Here is a 15,550-nt window from a genome sequence, read left to right on the forward strand (position 1 = left end):
TATTCCAATTAAATTTTAAAAGAAAATAATGAGTCTTCTTAAAAAGCTGTTTCTCCTCCCTCTCTCTGAGATGGTTATAGCTCCTGCACTCCAAGTATCCAGGTTTGGGAGCTAGAATTGCACCTCTTTATACATACACCATTACTCATCTACCATCACCTATGAGCCTTTCATATGTCCTGGTTACTATCAACTCCCAATCTCTTTGTCACCTCCCATCATCCACTGAAGTATCAGAAAGCCAGACTGTAGACATATTTCATTCCAGGACCTGCCATTGTAAGGGTCCCGCGAAACATCGGAGAAAGAGACCACCAAGTGACCACTCATGCAATTGGCAGAAGGGGATTTATTGAACCAGCATTCTGGGGCTCCGTGCCCACTCAAGAATGGAAAACAGCCCAGAGCCCCGAGCGGGGGCTGAGCACTGCTTAAGTACACTTTTTGGGGAGGGCGGAGGGCTTTGTATACATCAGAACAAATCATCATGAGGCGCGGGAAAATTGAACAACAACTCCTAAACATGATTAGTTCATTCATTGGCGGGAACAGGTCAGGCTGGAGTGATAGGTCATTTCTAAACGGGGTACACATTCAAACAGATTGGCTTTAGGGCCTAAAGGACTACGTGACCAGTTACACAGAGCCCTTCAGTTATTAAACAACCAAACAGCCAGGGGAAATGTTTACTGGGCAATTCCAGTATTGTCCTAACAGCTACAGGGATTTCAGGTTTTGCAGGTAACATAGAAACCTAACAATACCTAATCCATTACATTTTAACTCAGACCTTACAGCTTAGAAACTTTACAACACCCGGTCTTTTACCCTTTAACTTTTATGCTTTAACTTCAATTTCTTTTACCCTTACACCATCATCTTGAGAGACTTCAACACCCATGGAGACAACCTGTCCAATATCCCAGTACAAAGCTTCTTGTCATTGTCTACTCCAATGACTGGCTCTATTCTCCTTAAGCCACATACTCCTAAGACATGATAACCATGTTTACACATAGAAATGTTCCACTAGTTAAAAAAAAGTTGAAAAAATTCTTACATTATAAATAAAATACCCATTTTCCTATTTTCTAAATCCGACATTCCTGTTTTACCTCATCATTGACTTCATTTAGACAATTTAATTCCTTGATTCTTCTATTTTTTCTCTATATACCAGTTTCTGTCTCTTTACTTCTGTATTCAATTTAGATCTCACTTTTAACACTTGACACCCTATTATCCATATCTGTAATTCCATATTGGTAATTTCCTTTCATCACACCTGTCTGGCACCCCAATTTTGAAATTATCTTGACTTTCTGTCTCCTTTACTGTTAAGGTAAAACTGCTGAGTACTGCAGTACTGAGTCACATGAACTATTGTTTTCTTTAGTAATTTCGTTCCACTAAATAAATCAAGGTCCCGAAACTGAAATGGACTTTCAATACTCCTTCACAAATCTTTCAATTTTTCCCTGGGCTTCCCTCTATCAAACCTTTCATCAAATCATCTTGTTTATCACTTCTAGATTCAAGACATTGCAGTCATCAGCCTACTTTGTGATCATTACCTATATAATTACCAAGAAGATAAATAAACTTCAGATTAAAACTATTTCATTATTCAGTAACTATATGTATGGTCTACACTATAATATCTCCTCTGACCCACATGTAGATAACATCACTCTACCAATGGTACACATTCTAGACCCTTAGGACAGAAACATTTTTTTAAAAAGCCAGAAATCCTACACATAGAGGGACAAGGCAACTGAAGAACCTCTTAAGATCTTTTCCTTTAAATAATGTACTCAGAATACAGCACTTATTTTTTTCATAGGTGTCTGTACAGAATAAAACTCACAAAATTCCATAGAATTTGAAGACATAGAAGAAATCAAAAGTGGCCTTAAGATTCACTCTATGGACCAGAGGAGCCATGAACTGGCTGGGTGAGCTCCTTGTTTTTGGCAACCGACACGGCAAAGGAGCAGACTCCAGTGTCAATGCTGATGTTCAACATGTCTTCCCTATCCCTTCCTGGAGATTTCTGGAAGTTCCAAATCTTTAATCTGGATCAAAGGCTTTGCAGGAAGATGATGAATGGTGAAGCTGAAAGAAAGAAACCAATCAACAAACAAAAACTCAGACATAACACCCATACTCCCCATACTTGAGTCTTTTAAAAGTTAGGGATGGCAGAAGGAAGAAAAGGTCAGTGAACCACAAAAACAAAACTTGAATGTTTTAGAAAGGAAAAGCAAAAGTAGGGAGACAATTGAGACCACAATCAAGAGAAGGATGGCAAAACAAAGAATGGAATGGAATGGAACAGAAAGGAAAGAAAAGGGAAACAACACTGTGCTCTCACCTGACATCTGGCTTGGGTTGCAGAGAAAATGTCAGATTATGCCTAAACCTCTTGCCCTGGAGGATGTACTTGAGGCATACTTGTCCTGTACACCCAACTGTCTATAATTGGAGAAGACCAGAAATGATGGAAGGCAGAGATCACCAGGAAAAGGGTCAGGACAGGAGAAACTTCCCAGCTCAGTTTATTATAGTTTTTTATTAATAATCAGGTAGCTGAGGAAAACAGAAACCTAAAATGATGGGGGAAATGTGGGCTGGTTCTACAATCTCTACAGTCTACAATCTCTTGCTGAAATCCTACTATACCAACCAGCTTCATTGAAACTGTCAGGGCTATAGTTACTTGACCAGGGGAACAAACAAGATTAGGACTCACCCATATCAACAGTTGGGCATAAACGCTGAACCTATGACCCCCAGAGATGACAGTAATTTCTTGGATAAGCATGTTAGTAGCCACACCAGGATGCAAATTCCAGTTCAGTGAGGCATTATCTACTATAGACTGTAGAGAGTGTTTCTGGGAATTAAAAGCCTAGTGGAGGAAAGGGAATATAATAAGGATAAGAAAGCGACAATTGGGCTGGGGATATGGCTTAAGCGGTAGTGCGCTCACCTGGCATGCGTGGGGCCCGGGTTCGATCCTCAGCACCACATACAAACAAAGATGTTGTGTCCACCGAAAACTAAAAAATGAATGTTAAAATTCTCTCTCTCTCTCTCTCTCAAAAAAAAAGAAAGAAAGAAAGAAAGAAAGCTACAATTACCTGAGTGTTAATTATGTATCAAGTGCTATGTGACCTAGGACATGCTATGTCTAAATCTTAATTCTATCCTGGAATATAGAAATTATTTCTCTTTCCTTACATATGAGGAAGCTAAGGGCAAGTGCTTTCACAACATAAATGTTAATGAAGAAAATTTTAGGGAAATGAGTCCTGGCCCCTGAAGAAGGGAATTAGAATAGTAATGATACCAACTGGAAAAGAGGAGCTTAGAAATAGAGCAAGAGACATCTTCTCCTTTTGCATACTGATAATGAAATACCAATTTGCCAGTGTTCCTATGTATTAGACATCTTCTCCTTTGCTCTGTATCCTTGGCATAGAAGGTAGGCTATAGTATTAAAACAGGTCCTGGAGCACAGATCTGGAGTCTCAAATATGAGAGCCAAAGCTCTTAGTTTTCTCTGTCTGCTGTCAATACAAAAGCTTCACCCTCTATCATGATCTCATCTCTGGGCTTCCAGTTACTAGGAACAAGTAGGGCCTGGAATCATTGTGGTCACATTTGTCAAAAGGCACAAAGCAGCCTCATTAACGACATAACCCAAGCTTTGGGAATTTGGAAAAATGTATACTAGAGGCAAGCTATGCTCCTGTCCTGTTAGCAGTGTTCCCTAACCTTTTGCATACTTGGTTTGAATTGCCCACCTCTGGACACATGGCTTGCCCCTCACCTTGAACTGCATCCTGTCCTTGCATGTTTTGAACTCTGAGGTGCCCCCTGTCACCTGGGCAATGTTTTGTATTAAGCTGTGGAGGCACCTTCTCCAGTGCCAAATGAGAAACATCTGCAATTGTAAATGAATGGAGGTTAGACACAGGCATTCAAGAGTGGACTTATAAAATTAACACAGATGCTCAAAAACATACTACTTTTTTGACCAAATGTATAATATTCTATAATCTAGAGGCCACATTAAATCCTTTAAATTAATGATACAATTTAATCATTATATTTTTTATAGGCTAGCTGCTGTTTCTTTTCATGGATAAGGTAATGAACCCCAAGTTATTTACTAAATCTGTCCAAGACACCACATCCCTATTAAATAGAAGAGAAGGCACTGGAGTTCTGGGCTGACCACAAGATTCCCACGAAGATCAAGAAATAAATAGAAACCATCACCATTTCTAGCCTAAGGCACTGTATCTGTCTGACATGGCCATTCCTGGGACATGAAAGTTTGCCTCCTGTTCCCCTTACTAGAAAATTATCTCATCCTGTCCTAGTCCACAATTTTGTTTCCAATACAGAACTGTCTATAAACAGAGAATACAATACTTGCATTTTTAGAACATGTGAAAGAAATATTTTTCACTATAAATTAATATGCTCTAAATTTGGCTTTGGTATCAATTTCTTTTGTTTGGGGTTAATGAATAATTATCCCCAAATAGAGTGAACTTACACTTAGGAACAATGCTCTTCACTTGTGAGGACCAGGCATAACTGGGGTCCTTCTCAGGAAAGTTTAAAGCTTGCTAGCATCTTGATCATGTCACTTTCACATTAACAACACAATCTTTGAACTGAAGTCTGGGTTATAGAATGTTTATAGTTTTAAGTTTTTTTTATATATATATAAATCAAAATTGAAGAGTTTTTGTTGATGGCTGTCTTGCTATAACTCACTAAAGTGTTTCAAATGGATGATAATAAAAATAACAGAATATCAGAAAAATTTAAATACTACCATATTTTGTGGCAAAGACAATTCCTGACATTTTGCATAGTTTTATTCATTTAACTCTCATGATAAACATATAAGTACTATTAGCATCACCATTTTCAGGGAAAGAACATTAAGTCTTACAGAGGTTAGAAGATTTTCCCAAACATATAGAAACTAGACAAAGTACAAATAACATGTTTAATTCCTTAATACATTATACTTTATAATAGTCAAATATGACTCAAATAAATTGTCCTGTGTGACTTCTGGTCACAGGGATGCTAAAATGTGATATTTCAATCCAGTTGAGAAATAGGGAAGCCATAACCAACACATTTAATAATTTGTTTGAAAATATCAAATACAGTGAGACAATTAAATCAAATGTCTCCAAATATAATGAAAAACTAACGAGACTGGGAAGAGAGGGAGACCCAGTGCAATGAGCCTGGCCTTTGGTGTCCATCTACACTTTGAGGCAAGTGGCAAGTGACAAATGGATGGCTGAAACCTGAGCTGCTTCACAGAAGTGAGAGAAACACCAGGGACTGAGACTTTCAAAGCAGAAGCATCCTAACCTCAGGTTTTTGAAAATAACCCTGCTGGAGGGGAAGGGAGGGGACATGGGGTAACAGTGTGGTTTTCTACAGGAGAATTCTGGCATGTTAAAAATGAGTTTGACAGGAGCTTGATGGACGTTCTCTTTCTCTTTACACCTTTTTGTCTTCACACATGAAGAAGTTACTGATATCTTGAGGGCAATTAAAAAGCTAAGGGTAATAGCAAGAAACACAGGTATGAAAGGAATGTGATTTGTGTTGTGGTTACAGTGCCATGTGAATTGCAGTGCCCCCTGAGACCACTGCTGACACTGCCTGCAGAGAAAAGCCTGACTCAAGAATTTTAGTTACCAACTAACAATATTTTTTTCTCTACAAAATTTAAAAGCAGATTTTTATAAAATATCAATAAAAACTCATTTTTGCTTTTTATTAATGTTTTAATAAAATTTACGAATTAAATAGTAATTAATTAGCAAATTATTGATTTTTATAAATATTTTTAACAAAGTTGACATTTAGAGAATGACACAAATTTTAGAGAACTATTGTCATTGTGATGGCCAGTCTATTTCTAATATTCCTATACCTCTCAGGTATAATCCTGCCTTCTCCACGGTCTACTGATTGTACTTCAGTACCTGGTGGCATAATACCAGCTCCATATAGTCCACTGCTGAGAAACCCCATCAGATAAAAATCCTACGGACAGTCCCAAAGTCCAAGTCAATTACACATTATCTTTTTTCCCAGTCTAGTTTCTTCCTAATAATTTTTGGTTTTTTGGACTTTATAGCCTTTCCAGAAAATTCTGAAAGTATGTCTGATAGGAAGATCCAAATCCATAGATGTTAAAATAGCAGCCATAGGAAAACTCTTCAGCAGTAGAAATAGTGCTTTCTGAAGGTGAGAGAGGATGGGGAGACTGAGTGCCAGGATGTGGAGGCACACAGACCCTGCCAAGCTAACTCTTGAGAGTCTAGAACGTCACCCTGATTTATGCCACTTTACATTCCATATCCTCAGAGTGGTTGTGCCAGCTGTTTCTCAAGCATACCAATAGCTCCAAATGAATCCTAATTTACCCCTTTGGATTCATTCTCGCTTGAATATGTGACTCAGAGAAAAACTGATTTTACCTTAGCTCTCTCATATGTGGCTGAGACCCATCCTCCCCATTCACTGGAAACCACATTTTCTATGATCAGTCAATGAGAAACATAAATTCTCCATGAGGCATTGATGCCTCAACTTCTGGGATATTCAGAGAGAAATTCACCATTACACATGAACCACCCATCAAATTATCTATATAGAATACATGAAGACACTCTAAGAAAAAAAAAAAAAACTTAAGTACAGAATCAAGTGTAGTGAACTCAAAGGGAGCTAGAAATCTCAAATCTAAACTCCTGTGTTTGGTCCTTAGGCACTCTTCTTGTAAAAGGCTTGAATTGATTTATAAATATATAAAAGAGTCAGAAGTAGAACATATATGAAAAGGAAGAAAGAGACTAAAAGTAGAAGGCAAAAGCAAGAGTTACAAGTGTCACTGGAGGTTAATTTTCTGGCAGCTCAGCAAATTGGTAAGACACATAACATTAACTTTTTCCAGCCTTTGCTAAGAGAACCACACAAGTTCATCTGCAGACATAAACCTTCTTTTTAACTCAAGTAAATGCAAATTTTATCACATGGGCTATAGTTTCATCTTTAGTTGCAGCTTTAAAGAACGATGCTCATGTGCATAATTCTTAAGCTAACAAATTACAAGAGCATTGATAAGCAATATACACCCCAGTTTAATTCCATATATTAGGGCATAAAGCACTCACCTGTGATTTGCAGAAGAAAGGGAAGCCCTGAATTCATGCTGAACCTTAATAGCCTCATTCAAGCAATGATGTGAGCAAGACCAGGAAAGACCACCATGAGTGGATAAGTTGTTACAGTCATGGATGTGATTTTACTAGAGGAGCAAGCAAAATTGATGCAAGAAATAAAACACTAGTTTTTAGATGTAAATGAAATGACCATGGCTGGGTTAAGTCAGCTCTAGTTTTACAGCTCAGAGAGGATACAAAGTTAAATCTCAGTGTCCTGTTTTCACAAAGAAATGACTTCAGGATGATTGTTTTAAATTCTTTAGTCACCTTGGCATTCACCATGAGTACATAATCAGGCTCAGTTTAATCTTTTATCCATTGGATACTCCGATAATCAAGCAGGCTACTTAAAAAGTGGGAAAGTGTATATTTCCCAGAATATATTTGACAGGACACTCTTTGATAAGTAATGTTTACACAATCCACATCTCTGGATATATAATGTGAGACTGTTTTTGTTTGCTTGTTTGATTTTTAAGGTGTGAGATAGAATCCTTTCCATGCTGACAGACAGCAGTTGGTCTTGCAGAATGCTAATTCAGGAAGGTTTCAATGAGAATGAAAGGAGTTAATAGATCTATACTGTTTAGAACATCTCCACAGACATAGCAAGCATCATATGTACATTGTATGCTATGACTCTTTAAGTGTAATTCAAATAATATTCCCCTCCCCTCCACAAGTCTCTCAAGTCTCTATTTCTCTCTCTATTAAGTCTCTCTCTCTCTCTCTCTCTCTCTCTCTCTCTCTCTCTCTCTCTCTCTCTCTCTCTCTCTCTCTCTCTCTTTGGTAGTGGTGGTGGTAGGGAATTCTAGGATTGAACCTAGAGGCACTTAACTGCTGAGCCATATCCCTAGCACATTTTATTTTTTAGTTTGAGGTGGGGTCTTGCTAAGTTGCTTAGGTCCTCATTAAGGACCTAAGGCTGGCATTGAACTTTTAAGTCTACGGCCTCAGCCTCCCAAAATGCTAGGATTACAGGCATGCAGGACTTGTGCATGGCACAATTCTCACGTTTTTTGTTTGTCTTTTTAAACTTTTGCTCCTTTACTTGCTAGGTTCATTTCCTTATCTGAGAGATCAAGATAGTAATACCTACCTCAATATCATTTTAGGACTGAAGTGATAAAAGAAACAGGAAATTCAGTCTAGAACTCAGATTAAACTGTTAATTATAATTTTAAAAAATTCCTAAATTTTTGTACAATTATTTTATTAAAATATAAATTCAAAGTTAAAAAGGCATCATGTTCTGAACACACAGTAAGCAAATCCATTCTATATTTAAAAAATAATATTATGTTTTGCTTTCCCCTGTACTGGCAAGCTACATGGGATATAACATTAACATTTTTTTACTGAGCCAAGCTGTTACTCAATGTTGTCATGTGCTTCTTTGTTTGTAGGAGAACAGCAAGTCAACTAGATTAAATATATGACCTAGGGAGCTGCCACTGAGTGTCTTGCTGGAAGGGAAAATACCATGCTTGGCCACCTTTCATACTGAAGTGAAGCTCTTTCAGCAGTTCACATTGATGTGTTCAACTGCAGCTATAAAGAGGAAATGAAAGTAAGGATATTTGAGGGAAATTCCAAGACAGAGAGTCACTTCCCAGGAAGTAACCACAAAGAGAGAAAGAAAACACCGGGATTCTTCTAGGGTATGCCTATGTCCATAGCTATTCATAGTAGCAGAGTGGAGGCTGTGAAGCTTATTGTAGTAAATCAGGAGTTCTACATCCCTGTCAAACTTGTATCCTTCAATCATGGAAACCTGAGTTTGGGACCAGCAAGGGAGCCAGATTGGAACCATCACTCTTTTCTTCCTGGAGCTGAGGTCAGAGCTGAGGGCCACAGGCTTCCTCCACCAGTGAGCATGACCAGGAGCAGAAGGGAGAATCAAGAGACAACTCAGCACATTAAACCTGGGTGAGGAGGGAGCACAGTGCATCCCCTCTGGGTTAATAGGGAAAAGTAAGGACCACCTGGGAAGGGCTGGACAAAGTCAAGACCCAACACCCAAGAAATAGGGTCCTGGCAACAACACTCCTCTGATTTACTAGAGCAGAAGTCTTCATCTGCAAGGAACTGAATGGACTCCAAGGGAAGTTGGAGCGAACCCTCTGGATACCATGCTGGGAGCTGATGGTGGCAACCAGGCTGAGTGTGTAGAACAGTTCCTTCAAAAGGACAACAGGAGTTTGTATATCATCGCACTGTCCCCAAAGCTTGCAAATAGTTATCTTGCCAGCACTTTTGGCACCCCCATAACTGTAAGAGAAGTTTCCCAATTATGCCACCACTATTATTCAACGAGGACAGGTACTTATCAGAAAGATAGTATCTAGGATTCAAAATGGCTAGGAGCAGGTAGCACATGGCCCCATGTGCTTCCTGGTGCAACTTGTGCACATACCTCAGGGTGAGCTTCACCTTCAACCCAGGCTAGAGGTTCCCTAGATTCTAACAGAAGACATCCCCAGAGTACCTGTCTTCATCCAATATGTAGGCATGGAGATCCAGGACATTGCTTCCTCACAGTTCTTTTGGGCCTAGAGATAATATGATGAGCAATGAAAAAAAGAAACTTAATATGAAGAGACTAGGAGCACAGAAAAAAAGACTGTTGGAACGGCAGTACTATGGACTTTGGCATGTTCCCAGCTACAGTTAGAATGCCTCCAATTGATTTTTCCCAAAAATTACTTTAGAAACCAGCAGTTAGAAGCAAGAAACAGCATTCAAAACCAGCGTGTTTTGTGAAGGTGCCACTTGTAGCAATTGTAAAGATTGTGCAGAAAGGAAAAAAAAGAAGAGAGGAAATACAGTACTCATCCTTGTACCTCCAATTTGTCCTGTAATTCTGCCACAATATTCTTCCCATCTATCAAGGAATCGAAGCTATAGACAGCAGAGTCTTCATCCATGGGGAACACAAAGGAGGCCTCCAAAGGCATTTTCTCCTCATTCTCATAGTTTAAGATTGCAGACAGGACAGTCACAAACTCATAGATAGACAAGGTCACAGAGATGCCCTTCAGTGCCATTGGGAATACATCAGTATCAAAAAGTTCAAGAAGCTTTAGTAGAAGGCCTCCTGTAGGCCAAGAATTGGGCTATGTTCTTGGCTCCTTTTGAAGACTGATTAGATCATAGGGTGGCAATATGCTGACACAACATGGCTGTGGAAAACAGTTGGCCACAGAAGTATGGCATGCTTCTCTCTAGGGGGTGGAGAGAGGGAATCAGAGGGTTAGTGTTGCAGCTAGGAGGTAGGTAGGTGGAGAGAAAGGCAGGATGATATGAATACTGAGGCTCCTTCTGAATGCTAACCACAGGTGGGGAGGCTGTAAGATTCACCAGTGCCCACTAAAAGGAAATCCCTGAAATACCCTGATGCTGCTTTAAATAGCAGTGCCCTATATTCAGAAGTATGTTCCATACTCCACTCCTTAGGAATATAACATAAGTGTTATAAACTTAACCCTCCTGAACCTTAGTACTCTCTTTCTAAAATGAAAATAATAGAATTTTCATATAACATATGAATTACATGTGACCTTTTTATACTACAGCACTTCAGAAAGGTGTGTTGCAATAGCGTAAAGAGTGGCCACAATGGCTGATCAAGGTCAAAGTCTTGAATGTTAGGCAGCTGGGAAGAGAGAGGGCTTCCTCTGAGCCAGGTAGCTTTGTCCGTGTTGGACACTAGACATACAAGAGTCTGGCTTAACAGGTCAGAAGCAGGCAGGGAAGGGGAGCAGCAGGGAGGGGCACTGGGAACTTCAGGAGGAGGTAGGTGACCCTGCTGCCTGCACTAGGGGAATCCCAAACCTAAACCTCAGGACTGACAGCCTCCCATTCTGCTCCTCCCAGGGGAGGAGCCCAGTGGACCACCTGTTGCAGGCAGAAGTGGAGAACCTGGGCTTCAGCCAGGAGGAGATGTGGGCTGCACAGTGGGGCCTGCACAAAATCAGAGTGATTTATCTTTAATTTTTCAGTCCTATATTTTTAGTGTTCAGACATTTACAAAATAGGCAGCAGCAGTCTCTTCAATTTCTACATAGATGGGCTTAGAGGCTGCAATGATTCAGTTGCATGGAAGCTTAAAGCCACATTTCCAAAACACAAACTTACATAAAATTGAGAAAACATCACTTATCCCAGAGAAAGAGAGAGGGAGAGAAGTAAAAAGCGATGGAGAGAAACAGAAAGGAAGTAAGGAAAGGGAAAGGGAGCCATGGGGATTACCAGAAGATGGCGACATGACCCCTCCAGGCATCCCCCCAAGGTTCCCCTAAACAGCCAAACCTGCAGAAATCCCTGGGGACACACACCAGGGCTAAGTCCCACACCTCTGGCACTTGCTACTACGGTAGGCACCAACAGATCAGGGGCAGGGGAAAGGAAGGCAGAATGGGAGGCCCTCAGGCCTGAGGTGCAGGGATGGGAGTCCCCCAGGGCAGGCAGCAGGGTCAGCTACCTCCTCCTGAGGTTCCCAGGGCTCTGAGCTGATGCAAAGTGAAAGCAACTGTGGCTAAATTTCCCTGGAGCCCTGCCCCCTTCTAGGGACCAGTTATCAAGTGGGAACCATATCACTAAGGGATCAGTGGGAAATTCTTAAAGGTTTGAACTTCTTTCCTGTGGATCCAGAGAAAAGTCCGAGAATTGAGAATGTTGACTTACCTCTGCCTGATCTCTCCAAAGGAACTGTTAAGAGGACAGGCACAGGGAAGGGGCTTGTTTTTTAGGTGAAAATGCTGCAACAGTAACATCAGTAATAACAAACAAACAACAAAACAAGAAGAAATGTATATATATATGTAAATATTTATATATACATACCTGTAAACAGACTTTACCAAGGGTTTGGTTATGCTGGCCCTGCTAATGTAACAGAGTTCGGAAATTGGGTTCTTTGTCTCATGAATTTGAGGAGTGAAATCCACAAACACAAGGGTGACAGCAAAGTAATAGGATTTATCAGAGTAATAGAAAGAAAGCAGAGTTCCTGAAGGGGAGGGGCCCTAAGAGAAGGATTCTAATGGGTGACTGTTGTCTAGGGGTTTTTTAAAGGCATATCTGATGGCCCAGCAAAGGTGATTGGTGGGGTAAGGGTTACTAACAGGGACCAAACTCTTCAAGCTCTGTGCTTAATATACCACTCAGAAGTGCATAATTTCAATGCCTTATTTACATAATTAAAAGGACAGGTCTCATGTGGTGTTTTTTGACACCTCAATTAAGAAGTGGAAGCAGTTCAGATAGGGGTATGCTTGTGGTCAGTCATTGCTAGGGGTGAGGGCAAGGAGTGCTGTGGTTGAAGCTTTCACGAACAGAAACAGGGGTTCTAACCCAGAAGTCACTGTAGTAAACACAGGGTAGCAAGTCATGGAATGTCTTTCATAACCAATGTCTTCTTTTGGTTTGATGATGTCCCCCTCCCCAACTGCCCTTCTTCAAGGCCCTTATTTTGGCTGCCTATGGGGGATCTATCTTCCTGTACCACTTCTAGGAATATTAGGGGCTTTTTATCATTGATTACTCATCTTTAATGTGAATTGTGTGTTCCTACATTCTACCTAGAGGTAGAGCCAACAACATACTTTGTTGAGATAGCATCCATTTTCTAGGGACCCTGCCTTCCAGGAATGGTGACTTGTTTGTCTCATCAGGAGGGTAAATAAAGTGTTTGATATAATAATTTAAGTAGAATAAGAATATCTTCTTAATTCAAGAATATCAGTGCTCATTTTCTTGGTGTGGGGTGGTTATAAGATGGCTAGAGTTAGGCTACCTTGCTGGTACTTCCAGCCAGCTCTGTTTTGTACGTAGTCAAGGTCATAAGCACCCTGATGCAGCATTGTACTCAAGGTCAAAAATATCTGCTGGTGAGTGTGCACTTATGAAGGTATTTATGTAACCTGTTGGCACTGGGCCTCCTTTGTTTGGCCTGAATATAGAAAAGGTCTATGGAAAGATGCAGGAGTCTGCTGCCACCTTCAAATAAAGCATGTCCACAATTCCATCACCTCACATCTTCTCTCACCTGAGGATCCTGAATATAGTCCCCAGGTCTGAGCCCTGCAGTACACCTGGATGAAGGACAGTATACTTGATCAAATTCCTTGTATCCTCTGTATTTCAAAAGAGCCCATTTAATCTGAAACTTAAAGAAAGTCATATAAATGTAGAGAATCTGTGTTAAGTATATACCATGTGTGTGGATGGCCAGCTTTGATTTGGGTCTCTGTCATGTATTTGTTGTGGAATTTTTTTTTTTCTCCAAGTATTCATTCTTGCATCTGTGACATGAAGATAGTGGTATAGTTAACTTCCTGGGTGGTTTTTACAATCTAATGGATCTTAATGGATAGGAAAGTAAATACACACACACACACACACACACCCATATACATATATAGAAAGCACTATATAAGAACAAATTTTATTTCATAGCTTCTAAATTCTGGTGCAGATATTTATTAGTACTACATATGCCAAATTAATTTGTGAGAAGAGATGATTTACTTATCTGGGTAAAGAGCATAATTTTTCTTTCTCTTAGCTGAAGATTCTGGAAAGCAACAGAGAGAAGCTAGAAAAGTGAGAAGAGTTCATCATCTGATCTTGCTGGGATAAAAGCACAGAACTAAAATTTTACCACAGACCAGACATGACAATCTGGTTGGAAATAACTGAATCAGGAAACACTCTTATGAAGCTGGTTATGAGAAAGAAAATATTTTAAAAAGTCTCTACACCTGGCACAATGAATAAGTAAACAGAACTTTAATAAAGTTCTGTTTGCATTCTATTTTGTTTTTGTTTATTTACTTTGTGTTTATTCATATGTATTTAAACACACTGGACAATTTTATTTTTTTCAGATAAAATATTTAATGAGTCCTATGATCAAATTTCTGGAAGAAAAACACATAATTCAATCTTTGAGTCCCATGTTTTTACCAGGCTTCTATACACAAGGCACTGTTCTGCACATTGACATTATGGCCAACAACAGGACAGACAGAAATCCTCTCTCAACTGGAGTTCACACTGTAAAGGGGAGGGGATAAAATTCAATAAATAAGGAAATAAACAAAGAAGAAAATATCCAGTAATAAAGCACTTAAAACAAAATATCATGTGTGTTTAAATATGAGATATGCTCTGAGAAATGTGTCATTATGAGACCACAGACTGTACTCACACAGACCTAGATGGTCTGTGTTAATCACCAGACATGGCCCCTTGATGAAACCAAGATATTCATTGAACAGACAAGATATTAGACTAGAGCTAGCATAACACAGAACATTGTTTTATTTAAGGGTCTTTTAAAACAAATAGTGGGGATTTCCTCTGAGAAGAAAAAAAAATAATATAGTATAGTAAATATATAGCCAATCTAATTCATCTGTAGTTACTATCAACTACTGTGTACCCTCCATTGACGCAGTCTGGCTGGGCACAAAATCACGAGCCACTCAAGCAGGAACAAACTTTATTTCCAAAACTCCTGCGAATGCCACGCACGCGGCCTTCTCCCGGGACACACTACACCAACAGGAACTCCCTCCTCCGGAATTCCCTCCTACTGCACTTCCCCAACCAATGGAAACTCTCCAGAGTCCCAGAGCTCCAAAGTAGCAGGCCTAGGGGGACAGCAGGGGTCTAATCTCCAATTGAATGCACATCTTAACATAATCATTATCATCTCAATGGCTTGCTGGTGTCACCTTTCAACCAAAAATGCCATGCATCATTCCTACTTGGCTATGGCTCTCAGCACTCCATAATTGTATGTGCTGTGCAGTGCATGACTGGCAGTGCATGACTGGCAGTGCATGCAGTAGTAGGCTTGTTTCTACCAGAATCACCCTTCCTGAGTTAGACATTGATACATTGTGCTATGATGCTATGATGGTTTGAACATCTTTTCACTGAGAAATGGGAATTTTCATCTCCATGAGTCTCTTAGGTGACACCATCAGAGATGTGATTTGTCCAGTTGTGGAGGGAAACATCATTATGCAATTACATGAGTTTAGTTCAACCCAAAACAAAGAGAGGCTACTTTAGTGAAGTATCTACACACAAAAGTATGATCTTATGCTTTGGCCTTGCTGGATATACTTTAATATTGATGATCAATTTTTTATAGATTAGTAACCATACCAAGTAGAGCCAATTCCACAGCTGTTCAGAATAAAGGCATTTCCCAGCAGCCTTAAAGCAGGTGTCACCTTGCAGTTGAGTACTGG

The 15,550-nt window shown here is 39.8% G+C and overlaps 1 pseudogene; it reads right to left on the reverse strand.

The window, feature by feature from the left end:
- Positions 1 to 329: 329 nt before the first annotated feature.
- LOC124103159 (von Willebrand factor A domain-containing protein 5A-like) lies at positions 330 to 10,330 on the reverse strand (annotated as a pseudogene).
- Between the last annotated feature and the right edge of the window lie 5,220 nt (positions 10,331 to 15,550).

Source organism: Marmota monax, unplaced genomic scaffold (assembly GCF_021218885.2).
Source record: "Marmota monax isolate L192 unplaced genomic scaffold, Marmota_monax_Labrador192_F-V1.1 WCK01_AAM20220418_F8-fsc00409, whole genome shotgun sequence".
Lineage (NCBI taxonomy): Eukaryota > Metazoa > Chordata > Mammalia > Rodentia > Sciuridae > Marmota > Marmota monax.